At 43.2% G+C, this 18,100-nt stretch overlaps 1 protein-coding gene and 1 non-coding gene across 5 annotated transcripts in view; one reads left to right on the top strand and one right to left on the bottom strand.

Moving 5' to 3' along the window:
* Positions 1–18,100, top strand: part of LOC149073501 (uncharacterized) — a 215,016-nt gene that overhangs the window by 23,352 nt on the left and 173,564 nt on the right. The gene's annotated exons all lie outside the window — the stretch shown is intronic.
* On the bottom strand, positions 15,227–15,300 carry TRNAT-UGU (transfer RNA threonine (anticodon UGU)). Its single transcript has one exon. It is a non-coding gene; the product is annotated as a tRNA-Thr (tRNA).

The raw sequence follows: 18,100 nt of genomic DNA, 5'->3' as shown, positions 1-18,100 counted from the left end.
TTTATTCTGTTTCCATGTTGCATAATCTCTCTTTCTGGGGCATAAATCTCGTAACCCACCGTTTTCTTGTTGTATTGCTACCTTCAACCGATATGCATTTCGTTCCTCTTCCCTTCTATGTATGCATGAAATTTGAATAAAAAATATTCCTATACCCGCCGCCACCAATACCACGCCGGGTAGGAAAGAATTTCAAAGCCCAAAGCCCTGGGTTTCTTCTTCTTTTCTCTCTCTCTCTCTCCTGTAAGTCGGCTTCCCCTCTGTGAACGTTACTGAACAAAGACTCTCACTTTATCCGCCGGGTTTCTGGATTTGGCAATTTATTTGGCGTAGAAGAGAGGTTTGTCGCCAGAGCCCAGTTTTAGGCAGGTGCTATCGGCATGGTCGGGGAATTATTTGGGGTTGTATAAAACTGAATTTTAATGCATTGATTAGAAATATGCATTTTAACATTATCTGCTTTACTGAGAATTCCTAACACGGTATAAGAATATTTCTTCACCCCACACAGGACCTCTAAGAGTCTTGGGCCTTGCCTTATTGCGATATAGATATGATCATGATCCCCATGTCCCTTCTCTCGATCCTTTAATTTGGCCTTCATTAGGGCCCCAGACTAAGACTTCTAGTTAGATCAATGATCTTAAAAAGTTTGGTTTAACTGATTATTCTGACTCAAGATCCTAAAAATCCAGATTGAGCATCATTCTGGCTGTGTGTGGCTCAGGATCCTAGAAATTCTCAGAATTTCGGCTTTGGGCCTCTATGTGGCTTAGGAGTCTAAAAAATCTATCTGGTGGCCCTTACTTCTGGTTCAGCAAACTAAAATGATAAAAAATCTGGCTTGAGGCCCATTCTGCATCAGAATCCTGTGTTGGGATCCACACCTTATACTGATTTTCAAAAATGTTTAAAGTTTTCAAAAATCTAAAACACATGTATATAAGATATCGATGACTGGGTCCCCCGGGCTAAGAACGTGCAGTCTCTTCCAACGGAGAGGATCTTAACAGCAATGCGTTCCGCACGAACAAATTCTCTGTTGCTCTTAACGCATGGGCCTGCATGACCCTAATATTATTCGGCTGGCAGTGACTGCAGTTTTTCTGCCTGCCCAGATTTAAAAGACATGACAATCGGATTCAGTCACCAATCTACCAGATTTATAAAAAAATATGAGACGGGCCTCGACTTTGACATGAGAGAGGAGCCCTGGGTGAAGTTGATTTTATAGGAGTTATACAACTGGGATGAAAATGCTTGATAAAGAAGGTAATGTTTGGTGTTTAAATTTGGAGTTCCCAAATTATGGGTGCGTTTGGCAAACGTCCCACTTGCCCATGTAGAAATCAGGGTTAGGTCTTACATCACCAACATAGAGCAACAAGCACATATTGTTACGGCCACAACAAGAAGGCTGAAGGTGGGCCTGGTGGACCCTTATGGTCTATTGGGCCCTGCCTACATTAAGTTGACATGACTCCAGTGAGGGGGGTCTTGGATATGAATACTATTTACGTTAGGGTCCGCAGAAAATTATGGCCTGAGGACCCACTGAAAATCGCAGCCTCACCACGTTGGGTCTTGTGTGTACCTCTTACATAGCTCCCACAAGGGTGAGGCTGTCAGGGCTCCAGCCATGGGACGATTTCTTTTGTTTTTCACACTATAAATACTACTTTGGGGCTAGTGAAAAACCTGATCAGAGGCTCGCAAAAGATCCTAGTCTAGAAGCACAGCTGATGTATGGGAGGCCATGACCCCGCATCCTCAGAATGATAGACCCAACCTCCACGACACATGTGCATAGCATCTCTTCCACATTCTTTTATATAAAAATTTTTACGGTACAGTTTGGAATTTGAAAAACCCCGTTAACGAGTTTGGAACATATGACATCCATATTTTTATGGGCATCTTTTTATCAGCCACCTCGTTGGGCATTTTGCCTGTTGTGGCGTTGTATTTGTATTTACATAAGAATTTTTCGGGGGGCCTTTTCAGCTTAAAAAAAATTAATACTAATCGAATTGCCAATAACAAAGTAAAATATCTAAGTTCGGGATGGAAAAAATTAAAAATTCGTAATGAATAGGAATTTTGAGGAACCTCAAACCACATAGGCGGAGATTGACTTGGAAGTCTCGGGGGGGGGGGCACGATGATGATGATGTCAGCTCATATATACATATATAAATTAGATCAGTCGACTCCACCTTTGACGCTGGGGGGGGGGGCACCCCCCCGTACCTCAAACGTTTTATTGACATGCGATTTTAAATACTCAAGAACCCAAAAAAAACCCTAAACTCTTTTAGGACGGATGAGAATACGAAATAAATTATAAAACACAAAGAAACACTTGGCGATAATTTCAGATTTGGCGACAGATTCCATTGGATGAAGAATAAAAAGTCTTTTTTGAGGGGGAGGGGGCCCTCCGTCGGTAACCCTTTAGAAGAAGGCTTAACTTTCTGGTATCCTTTTGTTGGAGTGACGTTGAGCAATGAGCTCATCCTGTGTAGGTGTTGCCATCGGCGGGAAGCGTTTGTTTCGGGATATAACACTAATCCCTTGAGCAAAGACCTCTGTTTGGGCCCTTCTTAAGTTTCGTCTAGATAAGCCCCCCCCCCCCCCCCCCGGGAAATAAAATCTAATAAAAATACTACAGACAAGAAAAAACGTCGCCAGTTACTTTTGTGTATGTGTTGTACATTTATTCTGTACATTGGTTTGGTGGCCCTGGACAAGAGACTTCGTTTAATAAGAATTCTTCACGATAACCCCGGAGAAAAATGACTCAAATCATAATAATAAAGCCCATCCAGGGGGCTCCCTAGATCCTAAAATCCTAAAAATACTGGCTTGGGCTTGGAGCCCCATTCTGGATTGGGGCTGCATTCTGATTCAGGATCTAAACATCCGACTTGGGGTCCCATTCTGATTCAGGATCTAAACATCCGACTTGGGGCCCCATTCTGGCTGAAGGTCCTAAAATTATTCTGTCTGGGAACCCATTCTGGCCGCGGATCCTAAAAATTCTTATTCTGGGTTCCATTTTGGCAGAGGATCCTAAAAAATTTCTACTTAGGGGCCCAATTCCGAATCGGGCTTCCATTATTGCTCAGAATCCTAAAAATATGCGTTTGGCTATATTCTGGCTCAGGAGCTTAAAAACTAAAAATTCTTGTTGTGGGCCGATTCTGTCTCAGGATCCTAAAAGTTCTTACTTGGAGACCAATTCTGAATCGGGAGTGCATTCTGGTTCAGGATCCTAAAAGTTGTACTTTGGCTTAATTCGGGGTCAGGATCTTAAAAACTCTGGTTTGAGCCCTATTCTGGCTCAGGATCCTAAAATCGTGAAAATTCCGGCTTGCAGCCCAATTCTGGCTAAGAAACCTGAAATTTCTGGTTTCGGCCCCCCATTCTGGAGCAGGATTCCGAAATTTCTCTTTCTCTAGTTTGGGGCACCATTCTGTGCAGAAACCTAAAACCATAATCCTGAAATCCTAAAAATTTTGGCTTGCAGACCCATTCTGGTTTAGAAACATAACAATGCAGACTTGGGACCTATTGTATATGGCTCAGGATCCTATACTCCTAAAAAATCTGGTTTGGAAAGCCATTCTGGCTCAGAAACAGGCGGAGATAGACTTGAAAGACTGGGGGGAGGATGATGATGATGATGTCAATTTATATATATGAATACATATTATATTAGTCGACTCCACCATGGATGCTGGGGAGGGGGGATGCCTCATGCCTCACCCCCATATCTCTACCCATGCTCAGAAAACTAAAATATATGGTTTGAGCAACATTCTGGACTTGGATTCTTCGCTTGGGACCCTATTCTCGGTCAAAATCCTAAAATTTCTCGCTTGGGACCCCATTCCGAGTCAAAAACCTAAAATCTCTGGCTTGGTACTTCAATTTTGGTTCAGGGTCCTAAAATCCTCAAAAATTTGGGTCGCCATAATCTGGAGCGTGGGTACCAAGTTTGAGTAGGTTTAGGGTTGCTATTGCTTTTTGCACAGACAGCCCCCTTCAAATTTGACTCTGCACAGTATCCCACCTGAACATGTCCTGGGGGGGGGGGGGGGGGGGTTAAGGGATTAAAGGCTCTTGCTATGATGGGATATACTATGTTTTTACTATGAGAAATATATAATTACTTGTCGGGGGCCCTAGAATCTCACTTTGGCAGGTCACCCATGATGTTATTAAGAAACCATAGTGCATAGTCTGAATGTCATGAAACCATGTCTTGGCACGTTAAATTACCGCGATTTCTGATCGTTGTGTCGGAGAATTTCGGGATGCCGAAATCGTGCCGTAAAGTGGTAGTACACATAGTCAATTGCAATTGTTGACGGCAATTGAGAGTGCCACGATATAGTGCCGTGACTCTTTGAAACAGTTATTTCTGAGCAGTAAATCGCAGCTCTTTATGGTGGAATCAAAGCGACTAAATAACCACGGCACTTTAAATCACCACCACAACTTTTGATCAGTCTGCCACGGCAATCTACTAGAGTGCCACAGTGGTTCCTAAAATGCCATGTCACATTAGATTGCTGTTCTTTACGATGAGTCATGGTACTTTATACTTGAACCGTTGTTTGAAAGTGCCACGGTACCAATATTTCTATGATTTAAAATCAGTATCACTATATTTAAGGGTGCTATCATAGTTGCTGAAGGGCCATACAACCCTAAAGCAGTAAGATTTTTTTAACAGGGTGTATCGTATTTCCATGTGGCACTATAGTGCCTGATGGTGCCACAATTATAGGACTATGAAGAATCCTTAATGTGGGACGTCAAAGAACCCAGAAATGGGTGTCCTCAAAAAAGGTATTTGGGCTGAGGCTACCATACAGTGTGCAGCGGTACTTCGGTTTGACTGAAACCAAGGTGACCCGAGATGATTCTGACGAAAAATATTTATATTTCATGTAGAGCCGCCACTCTGTGATGAATGTGGTAATAAGACTACAGTATGTCTACCAACTAAATATGTCACAGCATTTCAGAGTGCCTCGGAACTACATCAAGAATAGAGGTGCCACAAAATATTTCAAATTCTAATCGCATTTCCAGGGGTGCCGGGAACGTTAAATGTGGAAGAATCCTCGCGACCGCAAAGGTGGTCGTTGAAGGGTGTTCAAACTTTAAAATTTACGGCACCCTTGTCAATGCGGTCGCAATATTAAATATCTCATGGCACTCCTGCTCAATACCGAGATACAACTAATGCGTGGCAACGCACGCATCATTAATTACAGTACAGTGTCTCATTCCAGAATAACTCGTGGCACTTAAAAGGCCTGTCCCACGATTCTTGGTACGCGACGCAGGGTAAAATAATTAAAGTAAAAGATAATAAAAAGTCTTTGTTGGCACAAACCGCAAAAATACTACAGCCGGCGTGAAGGACATCCCGTACTTGTTCGGACTCACGGCAACTTGGATGTTGTGGCCATAAGCGGAGATTGACTTGGAAGTCTGGGGGAGCAAGGTCATTATTGCTGGGGGGAGGGGGGCACGGTGATGATGATGTCAGCTCATATATATATATACATTAGATCAGTCGACTCCACCTTTGACGCTGTGGGGGGGGGGGGCCTATATCGCCGCCCATGCTTGTCAACGCTAACAGACATGCTCCATTCATTTACCCAAGCCGCAATATTGTTTAGGTTGGTCTGGAGCAACTCCCTATCGCTTTGATTCCCGACTACCCTCATTAGCTTAACGTCATCTGCGAATAAGGACTATATAATACATGCCCCCCACGCCCTCCCCCGTATCTCCGCCCATGATTGTGGCCCACCCATGGGACCCCCCTTTTAAAGTAAGCATCGTGGTTTAGAATTTTTTTACCGGCCACGGGAAAAATCAAATTAATTTTATAATAAATTCATAGAGTAAAAAAACCGAAAAAATATAAGATAGATATATACCCGGAGGACCCAGAGGCATGTACTTGAACCCCAGATGCTTCTCTCTTCTAGGGGGGGACATGGATTTGTGAGAATCCCTCCCGCCTGTGGTTAAGGTATACCCACTTCTATTGTACGAATGGTAAAAAAACGGTCAGAGTCAGAGTGGGTGGGCTTGGAGCTATTTGTTCCATCATGGGGCCGCATAAGGGTTGAGATGATAGGCCTCCAGCTTGGGAATCCGGGACCATTCTCGTAATTTTTTTTATTTTTTCACACAATAAATAAATTCTCTTTTCATTGGCCCGTGAAAAGTCTGGCCTGAGGGACTGTCAGATTCCCATCAGGGGAGAAGGGGGGAGGGCTGATGCAGGATGGAATGGGGCCATGGGGCCCCAGACAAGCCCATGAGCCCCTTATTCATGTAAAACAATGTCTACTAGAAGTTTCCATGGTTTTTTGTCCTAGAACAGCCATCTTCAACCTGTTGCTCGCGAGTACCATTGTGTTCTCCTGAAGCACCAAGAGTGTTCAATGCTCATGCTAGAGAGAGCACTTGATCACCTTTTCAATTAAATACCTTATAAAAAATCCATTCAAGAATTAAGATTAAATGTGGATTTCACAAGCCGTAAGACATACATACTCAACTCAAGTCCCGCGGGCATAATGTAGCCCTTGGAATAAAATGATGTGGCTCGTGGCATATCTCCAGATCACTTAAAAGACCCGTAGCACATTCACAGATCACGCAAGTGAAGAGCAGCACATTTGTAGATCACTCTAGCCGCCCTCGGCTCATTTACAGATCATGCAAGTGACCCGCAGAACATTTATAGATCACTTAAGTGACCTGCAGTACATCTACACATCACTTAAGTGACCTGCAGCGCATCTACACATCACTTAAGTGACACAGATTACTTAAAACACCCGCAGCACATTTTCAGATCACTCAAAAAACCCGCGGCACTTTCACAGATCAGCTAACTGGCACGCGACACGTTTTGGAACCAATGAAATGGCTCGCGCTCTCCTGAAGGTTGAGTACCCTTCTCGTAATGGTGCTCTCTGTTTGATAAGCATAGAAAGTGCTCGCGACTTTAGAAAGGTTGAAGATCTCTGTCCTAGAACATCAAAGTGCCGTTGCTGTTGTGGTACTTGCGGCACCCAGTGAGTTTTAAATTAGGCGCTTTCTCTGATGAGGCACAATATAGCGCATGTTTTCGGCGATGTCTGCTCTGTCTACAGCCGTATCAACGTCTGGTTCCGGTTCAAAAATAAATGTTATATATAATATATGCCTGCCACCTTTTCTCTTTCCTTATAGTGCCAGTAACGAGAGTGTTTGGGTACCGTAGGCCTAAAATAAATCCGACTACCATCCGGGCATTAGGCGGAAAACCAGGCAAGTCTTCCGCAGCTGGTATTCTAAAAAATAATCCTAGTAAAATGACACAGTGACCGTAATTACTATTGAAACTTACTCACCCTGTACGGACGCAATCGATTCGTTAAGGTGCCATGAAATTGGCGCTGGTTGCCACGTGATATATTTCAGATTATCCTTTTATTTTCTGAAGAGTGCCCCAAATGTTGCGGCTCTAATGCAGCGATCGTTGGGAATCGTCATGCTCGCGGCACCAAATCTCGAAGCACTTTGGTGATAACCCTAGTAAATCTCGAATCGATTTGGTGGTTCCTGCTGGATCTCGGTGTATGGTGTTCCCATACCGAATTTCGAAGTGATTTAGTGGCACCACGCCTTATCCCGAAGTGATTTAGTTGAACCATGCCTGTTCCAGACTCTGCCACGAAGCTGGGCTGGAAGAGATCTCGGCAACGGGATAAATCCAGCGACAAAGTTCTGGCGTTCATTCATTCAGTGGAACCATGCCCTATCCCGAAGCACTTTGGTGGCACGCCTAACTAATATAGAAGCAATTTGGTGGCAGCAGTTTGTGCGGCCCGCGACGAGGTAAAAGTACCGTGAAAAAAATTAAAAATGTGATCATTATTTTTGAACTATCGGTTGCAACAGCAGATTTCTTGATTAACAAACTGCTGACAAAATTCTTATTTCTAGTGACGAAATTAATTTAATAACTAATTAATTCAATTAATAATGGAGCGGCTTATACACCGAAGTTTCACCTCTGATGCGGCCCGCGACGCTATAGCTGACCATTATGTTGGCCCGCGAACAGAAAGGGCAGGGGTGGCCAACTTCTATCTCGAAGCACTTTGTGTCACTCATACCCTATCACGAAACACTTTAGTGGTAATCATATTCAATCTCAAATCGTTTAGGTGGCACCCCTACCGGATCAAGGTACATTTAGACGGTTTCCATACCGAATCTCGAAGTAATTTAGTGGCACCATGCCCTATTTCGAAGCACTTTCGCGGCGCCCTCAGCCACCTCGTTAGGCATTTTGCCTGCCGTAGCGTTGTATTTGTATTTTAATCTCCAATTTTGGGGTGGCACACTAACTGATATCGAAGCACTTTGGTGGCGGCACTCTACCTGATCCATGGGAGGAGATATGGGGGGGGGGGGCATTGCCCACCCAAGGTCAAAGGTGGAGTCAACTGATCAATGCTGTATATGTACATGCTGTATATATCAATCTTGATCATCATCGTCGTGCCCCCCAGACTTTCAAGTCTATCTCCGCCTATGACCTGATCTCGAAGGACTTAGTGTTACCAAACCATCTCGAAGCACTTTGTGGCTTCCCATACCCACACCACCCTTTGTGGCACCCTACATGATCTCAAACCCCTTTGCTGCATTCAATCTTGAAGCATTTTGGTGACGCTACCCTAACTGATCTCGAAGCAATCTGTGCCACCCACAACCGATCTCGAAGCAATCTGTGCCACCCACAACCGATCTCGAAGCCCTTTGTGGCACCCACACGCAATCTCGAGGTATTTAAAGATAATCCTATCCAATTATAAATCATTTTCGTGGCACCCCTACCGGGTCTTGGTACACTTAGACGGTTTCCATACCAAATCTCGAGGTGATTTAGTGTGCACCCTACCTGATATCAAAGCACTTTGTGGCAGCCACAGCCAATCTCGAAGAATTTTGGTGGCAACACTACTTAACTTCGATGCATTTTGGTCCTAGCCAATCTTGAAGCACTTTGGTGGCACCCTTGTTTCCCGCAATTGGTATACTAAAAAAAATCCCAGTAAAATACCACATGGAGTACCCGAATTATTATTTACCTGGGGGATCTTTGAAACCTCACGCTGATATATTTGCCATCTTTGAGCAAGGTGTGACGTCACTACAGACAATCGCTGTTGCTCAATTGTTTCTTGTAACCAATTGCAGTGTCACTTTCAACAAAGAAAACTGGTTTTGCCGCTTCAAGATGGAGGACACGATGAGGCTGGCTGCCACTCTAGGCACATTAATTTACCATTTATTGATTCATTAAGGTGCCGCGAGATATTTCAGATTATCCTTTTGTTCCCGAAAGAGCGCCACAAATATTGTCGCTCCAATACAGGGATGCTCAACCTTTTGAAGAGTGCGGGCCACCTCATTGGTTTGAAAACGGGCCACGGATCACATAAGTGATCTGTAAGTGTGATGCGGGCCACTTAAATGGTCTGGGAATGTGTCGTGGGTCACTTAAGTGAGGTAGGAATGCGCCTCGAGCCACTTAAGTGAGGTAGGAATGCGCCTCGAGCCACTTAAGTGAGGTAGGAATGCGCCTCGAGCCACTTAAGTGATCTAGAACAGTGTTTCAGGTCACTTTATTGATTTGTAAGTGTGCCGCGGGTCACTTAAGTGGTCTGAGAATGTGCCAATGGTCATTTAAGAAATCTGGTTTTGTGCTGCTTAGTTCATTTAAAAGAGATTAAGTTTGAGGTCGCGGGCCATATCAGATGACTCTGAGGGCCACGGGCTGAGTATGTATGCTCTATCGCAATGATCGTTAAAATTTATAGCGGACAAAGTAAGGGTGTAAGGGGATCAGTAAAGTAAGGGTGTCGTAAAATAATACATCATTATTTGAAGACGATGCGGCATTCTTGCTTTGAAGCAAAGATCTCGACAAGCTTTTCACTCTCACGGAACCCAATCTCGAAGCACTTTACTTTGGTGATGCCCCTCCCTAATTTCAAACCGTTTTGGTGGCACCTCTACCGGATCTCGGAACACTTTGTGTGGTTTCCCTACCCAATTTCGAAGTGATTTAGTAATTTTCATATCCTATCGTGTAGAACTTCATGGCACCCCTACCTAATTTTGGAGCACTTTGATGGCGGCACCTTACCTGATCTCGAAGCACTTTGTTGGCCGCAGGACCGGAACTAGAGAGAGAGAGAGAGATGCTTGATCAGCCGGGCAAGCATTTGGGCACCCCTTTGTAATGTTGGAGGAGAGGTCATAGAGTGAAACTGGAGCCTCCTCTGGTGCAGCATCCAGTGTACCAGACGCCCCCCCCCCCCCCGTTGCCCGTTGTTGTCCTGTATGGCGGCACGCCATATGATCTTGAAAACTACTACTATGGTGGCAAAACTACTCTATTTCAATGCAACTTCGTGGCAATTCTAACCAATCTCGATACACTGTAGTGGCACCCTACCTAATCTCGCAGCACAATAGTGGGACCCCTATTTAATCTCCAAGCATTTTTGTGGCACCTGTACCAGTTCTCGAAGCATTTTGATTTGGCACCCTTATATGATTTCAATCCACGCTGGTGACAACTTACCTAATTTCGAAGTACTTCAATGGCACTCTACCAGATCCCAAAATCTCTTTGGTGGCAACCCTACCTGATTTCGATGTATTGTGATGGTATCACTATCCGATATCACAGTACTATGTGGGAAACATAGACCAGCGTGTCTTTGCGTTACAGGGTGTAATTATTAAATTGCTGCTGTTTCTCAAATAAGTAGAAATTTAGGGTGCTACCATATTGCCGTGAATATCCCGGACACACTGATCAAAAAATTTCACCCCATACTTTTCTCTCTCTCTCTCTCTCTCTAACACAATAAAATCCTAAAATATTTCACCTAAATATTTCGTGTTCAATTTCATGGCACACTAACCAAGGTTCCATGGCACCCTTTTCCGGGATCACTACTCGGGAAAAACATTCAGAAATTGGTATTTATGGTCTCCTGAAAAGAATATAAGCTGGATAATTATAATTAAATGAACGATAGAATATAAAACGGGAAAACTATTTTTTCGTCCTGGCAAAGTACTGAAACAGAGTGTCATATTGAATTCACGACGCTTAACGGAGACACCGTACTTCGTGAAGTGTATTTACAAACAGTAAATTGCTATTATCTTTATAAATCACGGTAGTTTAGGGTGCCACCAGAGCGTCGTGAATATCCCGGTCACCATTGATCAAAAACTGCACCATACCAGGTTTAACACAATAAAACCTTTAAAAAATCAGTATAAACGATGATCAATTTCACGACATACCAACCACGGTGCCACTTTTCCGGGATCCCTACTCGTTCGGAGAAAACTTTCGGAAATCAGCATTTATGGTCTCCGGGAAGGAAAACAAGCTGGATATATTGATAACTGTGATATAATGAAACGAAGAATATATATATATATATATATAACAGGAAAAATAATTTTCCGTCCTGGAAAAGTACTGAAAGCGTAAATACTACATTTATACATCAGGGCACTCTCTCTCAACAACAGATTCACCATAATTCATAAAATGCCATACCCCTTCAAATCGCAAAAATCTCTACAATAACATTAACTTAACGTGCCACCATAGTGCCGTGAACATCCCGGACACGTTGATCAAAAATCTCACCATGCTATGTCTGTCACAATAAAATCTTTAAAAAAATTCGCTTGAACAGTGTTCAATTTCATGGCACACTAACCAAGGTGCCACGGCACCCTTTTCCGAATCACTACTAGTCCAGGAGAAACTTTCAGAAATTGGTATTTATGATCTCCGGAAAGGAAAATAAGCTGGATATTGATAATTATAATTTATTGAAGCGATAGAATATAAAACGGCGAAAAAATAATTTTTCGTCCTTACTGAAAGAGAGAGATTTTTCGAGGAAAAACGAAAAACCAGAAAATTTTTCCCGGACCCACAAATCATCTCGTGAATCGTCCTCAATAAACGGGTGCCATCAATTTTCAGGAACGAATTCAGGTATTTAATCCAGGCAATTATTTTTCCATCCCGGACCATGCATCAAAAGGAAAAATGCCCCGGAAAAAAACTGGATATTTCTCTCTTTTTTCCGAATTTCTCCTTTTACTCAAAAAAAGGAGGAAAAAATATGGACAGAAAACGCATTTATTCACTTTTTCCGGTTTTTTTTTTTCACTGGAAATTTATTGAGTGATGTCTCGGCTGTGATTTTTTTACGGGATGGTTTCGTATTTAATTCGTTATAAAAATGGGATTTCTCTGGAAATGCGTATGAAGTGAGGTCCGAGGAAAGGGAGCCCTTTTGGGAATGAATCCATGGAGTCCTGGTGAAAAAAAGAGAAGGGCTATAAATTCCGAGGCCGGGCCCCTCGACATAAAATTAAATCCATAACCTATTAATTATTCTCCATTTTTCATTTACGATCTGAAACACGAGATGGCAGCACCATCCATAAATATTACTGGAGCCCTTCTCGGGATGAAAAGGGCCTCCAGGCCAGGATTTTATTTCCCCCAATTGATATAACGATACAAAAAGTCAACCTTGGCTGGCCCGGTTATAACGTCCTCCTTCTGGGTCCCTACGTAAATGCGTTAACTATCTTAAATTTATCTTTTGGGGCCCCGATCTGACTCGAGGGTCCAGGCCTTGTCTTGTCCGTTAAGACACAGAAGTGACCCTTGCCAATTTGAGGATCCTCATAAAAGAAGATGTTTGAAACCTCACAAATTTTAAGGTCGCTAATCCATGATTTTTTTTTTTTTAATTTTAGTTTAGCATAAACTAAAACTAGCCAGGACCCTCCTAACAATTTCCAGGCTCTCGGGGGGCGGGGACATGGGACAACAAGGGTCGACCTGACAGGGGTCTTATGGGGGAGGGGCCCCAAGAAAATCTGGCGTGGGAGACCCACTACAGATCCCAGGCCCTACTGTAGGATGCGGGGGCCACGGAGGAACTCCAAGCCCCATTGGATCAAATTTATATCAAAAATTTTTGTTAAATGCGTATTAATAAAATCTCAAATTATTCCACTTTGGGTCCGTGTTTGACTCAGCGCTCTCAGGCCACGTTTAGCTGCAAGTAGTGGCCCTACGTAGAAGCGAAAAAGTGTGGCCTGGAACTATGTGGGGATTCCAAACGCGATAATTATGATCAAAATTATTTCTCAGATATTACCTAAATTGCTTATCAATTCTACCATTTTCCGTCTTCCCTATTTTAGGGGCTAAAAAAACCCCCCTCGGGCCTCAAAGATCCCAGGGCCACCTTTAAAAATATCCCCAGATCATGGAAACTATTTCTACATTTAACATAATTTTAGAGAAAATAATCATATTGAATTTTAATAATAATTATCAATTTTAAATTTAAAAAAATATATTAATTGTAATTTTGCTTTCTCTGTAGATGTAAACAAATTTATTACGCATGCATCCCTTAAAAATTTGAACGGGGCCCATACGGACAGGGATTTTGTCGGACCCCAAACCGAAACTGTTACCGTACCCCATATATTGATTTTTCAGTAATTTATAATGTAAAAAACATAAATTGTAAGGTTCTCATCCTCGGTGCCCCGGAGATGGAGCTCATGTAGCGTTTTCTCTCTGGGGGCCCGTGATTAACAATCTCAAGTCTCAGTGAAACACCAAGGCCGGGATTATACTATAAAAGTTTGATAAAAGATCTTTTACAAAACTTGAAATACAACCAATAAGCGCATCGGTTACATTGATTAAAATGTAAATTCGCTTATTGGTTGCATTTTTATGTTTGATAAAAGAACTTTTATCAAACTTTATAGTGTAATCTCGGCCTAAAACATGAAAATTCTCAAGGCTGGTATTACATTATAAAGGTTTTATTAAAGTTCTTTTATAAAACTAGAAAAATTCAACCAATAAGCGTTTCAGTTAGATTCGAGTGAAGGTAATCAATACACTTATTAGTTGTTTTTTTCGAGTTTTGTAAAAGATCTTTTATCAAACTTTTATAGTGTAATTTCGACTTAAGGAAAATGTCACAAAATTTTTTGATCAAAATCACGTGATCAAAACGATCTAATCAAATTCTAGCACGCGTAATACTATTTTTCAGGGATTAAGGGGCCATTTTGATCTTTAGACCACCGTTTATCCAGAGTCACGGCATTTAGGCCCAAAAAGGGCAGTAGTTTAATCGTTGGGAAACTCAAAGGTCAACTCCACGTTGACCTTTCATTCTGGTCTAAACAGTGGCCCAAAAAAGAGGAGCTGACAGGGCTTCACCCTTGGGACCCGGGAGACGACTGTCATAATTTTTTTTCGCGCCATAAATTAACTATAGAGGGACCTATTTATAGCTCGGCCGGGGTCCCTTCAAATGTCCCATTCTAGAGGCTCTGCTCTAGGGTGTGGGGCCATGGTCTAAAATGTGATTCCCAACGTGGGCGTTAACGACTCCTGGTGGGCGATGGAAAGTTCCAGGGGCGGTAGAAGCTGCGGGTATAACATAGGATCCTATGGGTTATATTGCGTTGGGGGGGGGGGGCGATAGGAGAAAAAAATTTCCGAAGGAGGGGGCGATGGGACAAAAAGGGTTGGGAAACTATGGTCTAAACCAGTTTTCTAGACTTTTTGTTTTATCGCCCGCTTCTTCAAAAATGTTTTCTCTCATCTCCTCGCGACTCAAGTGAACCCATAGGATCCTATCTTACACTCACAGCTTCTATCGCCCCCGTGGACCGTTCCATCGCCCACCGGGCGAGATATTGCCCACTTTGGGAAACACTGGTCTAAACTCTGCAGTTTTCTGTGATGAGGCTTCATTAGACTACATAAAAGCAGGGCCACACAACTAGAAACAAAAATTTACTCTGTTGAACACAAAAAAAGAAGTAAACTCAGCACCCTTCTTGATATAACACCCGGTGTACGGGATCTCCTGTAGTTGTGGCCCTGCATAGTGGCCATAGTGGCTTTTGAAGGATTATTTAAATCTCGGATTTTTTGACACAAATAAGACTATCAGAATACCTCTATAGTCACACTGTTCTAGTGTGTCCTTATAATGCTTGTATAGGAGACAAAAGAAAAAAAAAACCTTGGCACCGGTGGGATTCGAACCCACGATCTCCCGTTTACAAGACGGGCGCCTTAACCAACTAGGCCACGATGCCAACAACGACGATTTAACGTTATAGAACAGCGTCATCATCATAAACAAATTCCGCTTTGAGCATGGACCCTCACAAGGCAGTGGTGGTCAAACTTTTGTCACCTGTGGCTCTCTTGGCCTAGTCATGGCCACCAGATCCTAGAGCAGGGACTTTAGGCTGGAATCTTTTGACGGGGCCCCAAAGCCAGAAGCCAGACTTTTCACTGGCCTTTCTATAGTGAATTTGCTTCATGAAAAAATAAAATGGTGGTAATTTTTTCCCTTCGTTCCAGGGTTAGATCACTGTCAGCCCCACCATGGGTGCCCTATCCATTGTTTATCTGCGGCACCCAGGATAGGTTTAGCAGATGTTATGCATTAATAAAAAAAGAACCGCACAAACATCATTATCCCCAGCACGTCACAATGCCCCTAGGAGCCACGACGCACATTTTGAGAAACGCTATCATAAGGCACAATCATGGGTAAATTCCTAATTATAATGATTTTCTTTGTCCGCTGTTTGATGATTTGTTTTTACCCCAGACCTCATTTGGCACTATTTGCTAAGGTTACCAGCAGGACGATGCGAACAGCCAACTTTAGAGAACGCTCCAGGAAGGTTAACGTTGGCGACATATCGGAGTTTTGGCGTAGTTGAGAACCCGGCAACAAGAACTCAAACCATGTACAGAATTAACCACAATCATATTGATATTGATAAGTTGGAGCAAAAGGGCATTCCTCGTTTTGCAGAGTGCGGGCCACTTCATTGGCTTGAAAACGTATCACGGGCCGCTTAAGCAATCTGGAAACGTACCGCGGGTCACTTTACGAATGTGGAACTGCACCGTGGGTCACTTAAGTGATCTGTAAATGTGCCACGAGCCACCAAGTGCTCTGAAACGGTGCTATGAATCAAGTGATCTGGAACTGCACCGGCGGATCACTCAAGTGATCTGCAAATATACCACGGGCCACTTAAATGATGTGGAATTGTACCGTGGGTCACTTAAGGGATTTAGAAATGTGTCACGGGCCGCCTAAGTGCTTTAAAATGGTACCATGAATCACGGCCATCTTAAGAGCATCATGAGCATCTGGGCCAAGTGGTTTTTCTGAGGCTTTACTTGGTAAATTCTCAAAAAAAAAACTACAGTACTTCTCATTTTCCTGAGGCGCGAATGGGCCCATGCGTCAAGACGGAATGGCCATGAATCACTCAAGTGATGTGGAACTGCACCGCGGGTCATTCAAGAGATCTGCAGGCCGCTTGAATGATGCGGAACTGCACCTCGAGGTGAATTACGTGAACTGAAATGTGCTGCTTAGTTCATTGTTACTAAATTAGGTTTGATTTGGACAATCACAACATCAGATTACAAGGGCCAAATTTGTCCCGCGGGCCACGAGTTGAGTATAGTCTATATAAGTTAGAGTGTATTTGGATATCTAAGAAGCATTCAAAGCACCATCGGTGCTTGGATTATCATTGGTTGGATATTACCAATGCAATATCTTCAAAAGCCGCCATTTTTCACTCGGTCTCTTCTCAAGAGGCTGATCTTAAAGCCGACTGACTGCTGGCCCCAACTTGGGCTAGCCTCCGGCGTATAAACTTTGATTCTGGTTCTAACAGCGATATGTTAGAGCAGTGTTTCCCAAGGTGGGCGATGGAATGGTCCAACGGGGCGATAGAACCTACTGATTTAACATAGGATCCTATGGGTTTACGTGAGTTGGGGGGCGATGAGAGGAAAACATTTCTGATGAAGGGGGCGACGGAACAAAAAGTTTGGGAGACTATGTGCTAGAGTCATGTTCATTGAGCCAAGCCAAATTTATGTTGAAATTTTTTTTTAACATGCTTACTAATAAAATCTCCAATTATTTACCTTTGAGTTCTCTGACTCAGCACCCTGAACCCATGTCCCATTGAGCTGCAATAGTGGCCCTATCTAGAAGCGAACAAAGTTGGACTCGCACTTTGTGGGGACCCCAGATGCGATAATTAATACAAATTTTCCATTCTCCAACTAATTCTCTGGTACTATCTTGTATGATGATTAATTCTAGAATTTCCGTCTTCGCCATCTCAGGGGACTGAAAAACGTTTGCAGGGGCCTCGCAAATGCTTGGGCCACCATTGAAAATAATCCCTGGTGATAGAGCCTGTTCTAATTATGAATATGACCATATTGTAACTTTCAATTTTTTTTTAAAATATGAATTTCTTTTTCCTAGTACCCCCCCCCCCCCCATATTCTTTAACAGGGCCCCTTAGGTGTGGATTTCGCCTAAGCCGGAAACTGTTTCCGTACCCCATATATAGATTTTCTTTTGAAGTTATGATTTGCAAAACCAAAAAAAATGTGAGGTTGGTTACCGGGGCCCCGGAGGTGGAACTCAGACAGCGTTTACTCATTAGGGCCCCTTGATTTACTAAGGGGCCGTTCTAGTCTTACGTCAACAGTTTTTGAGCCATTTTTGACCCCCCCCCCTCCACCCCTTGTCAGCAAAACTCTAACCCCCCTCCCCCTTGTCAACAAAATTTCGTCATCTCTGCCCCTTCCTCCTATCACATATTGGTGGGATCAGAGACTGTAAACGGGAAGGGGGGACATAAGAGGGCTCTTGCTTCCCCCCCCCCCAAACGATCAAAAAATAATTTTTTTTATACAAATACAAATACAACGCCACAACAGGCAAATTGCCCAACGAGGTGGCTGACTTAAGAACATCATGGATCCCCGAGCCATTTTATGGAGGCCCTGCCTACTACTACACCACACATGCGCCCCCCCCCAACGAATCGGTACATG

Source organism: Pholcus phalangioides, unplaced genomic scaffold (genome assembly GCF_987345545.1).
Source record: "Pholcus phalangioides strain wild (caught in Gottingen) unplaced genomic scaffold, Ppha-v1.0 ptg000017l_1, whole genome shotgun sequence".
NCBI lineage: Eukaryota > Metazoa > Arthropoda > Arachnida > Araneae > Pholcidae > Pholcus > Pholcus phalangioides.
The sequence above is the reverse complement of the archived record's forward strand: the minus strand, read 5'-3'. Positions and strand labels throughout refer to the sequence as shown.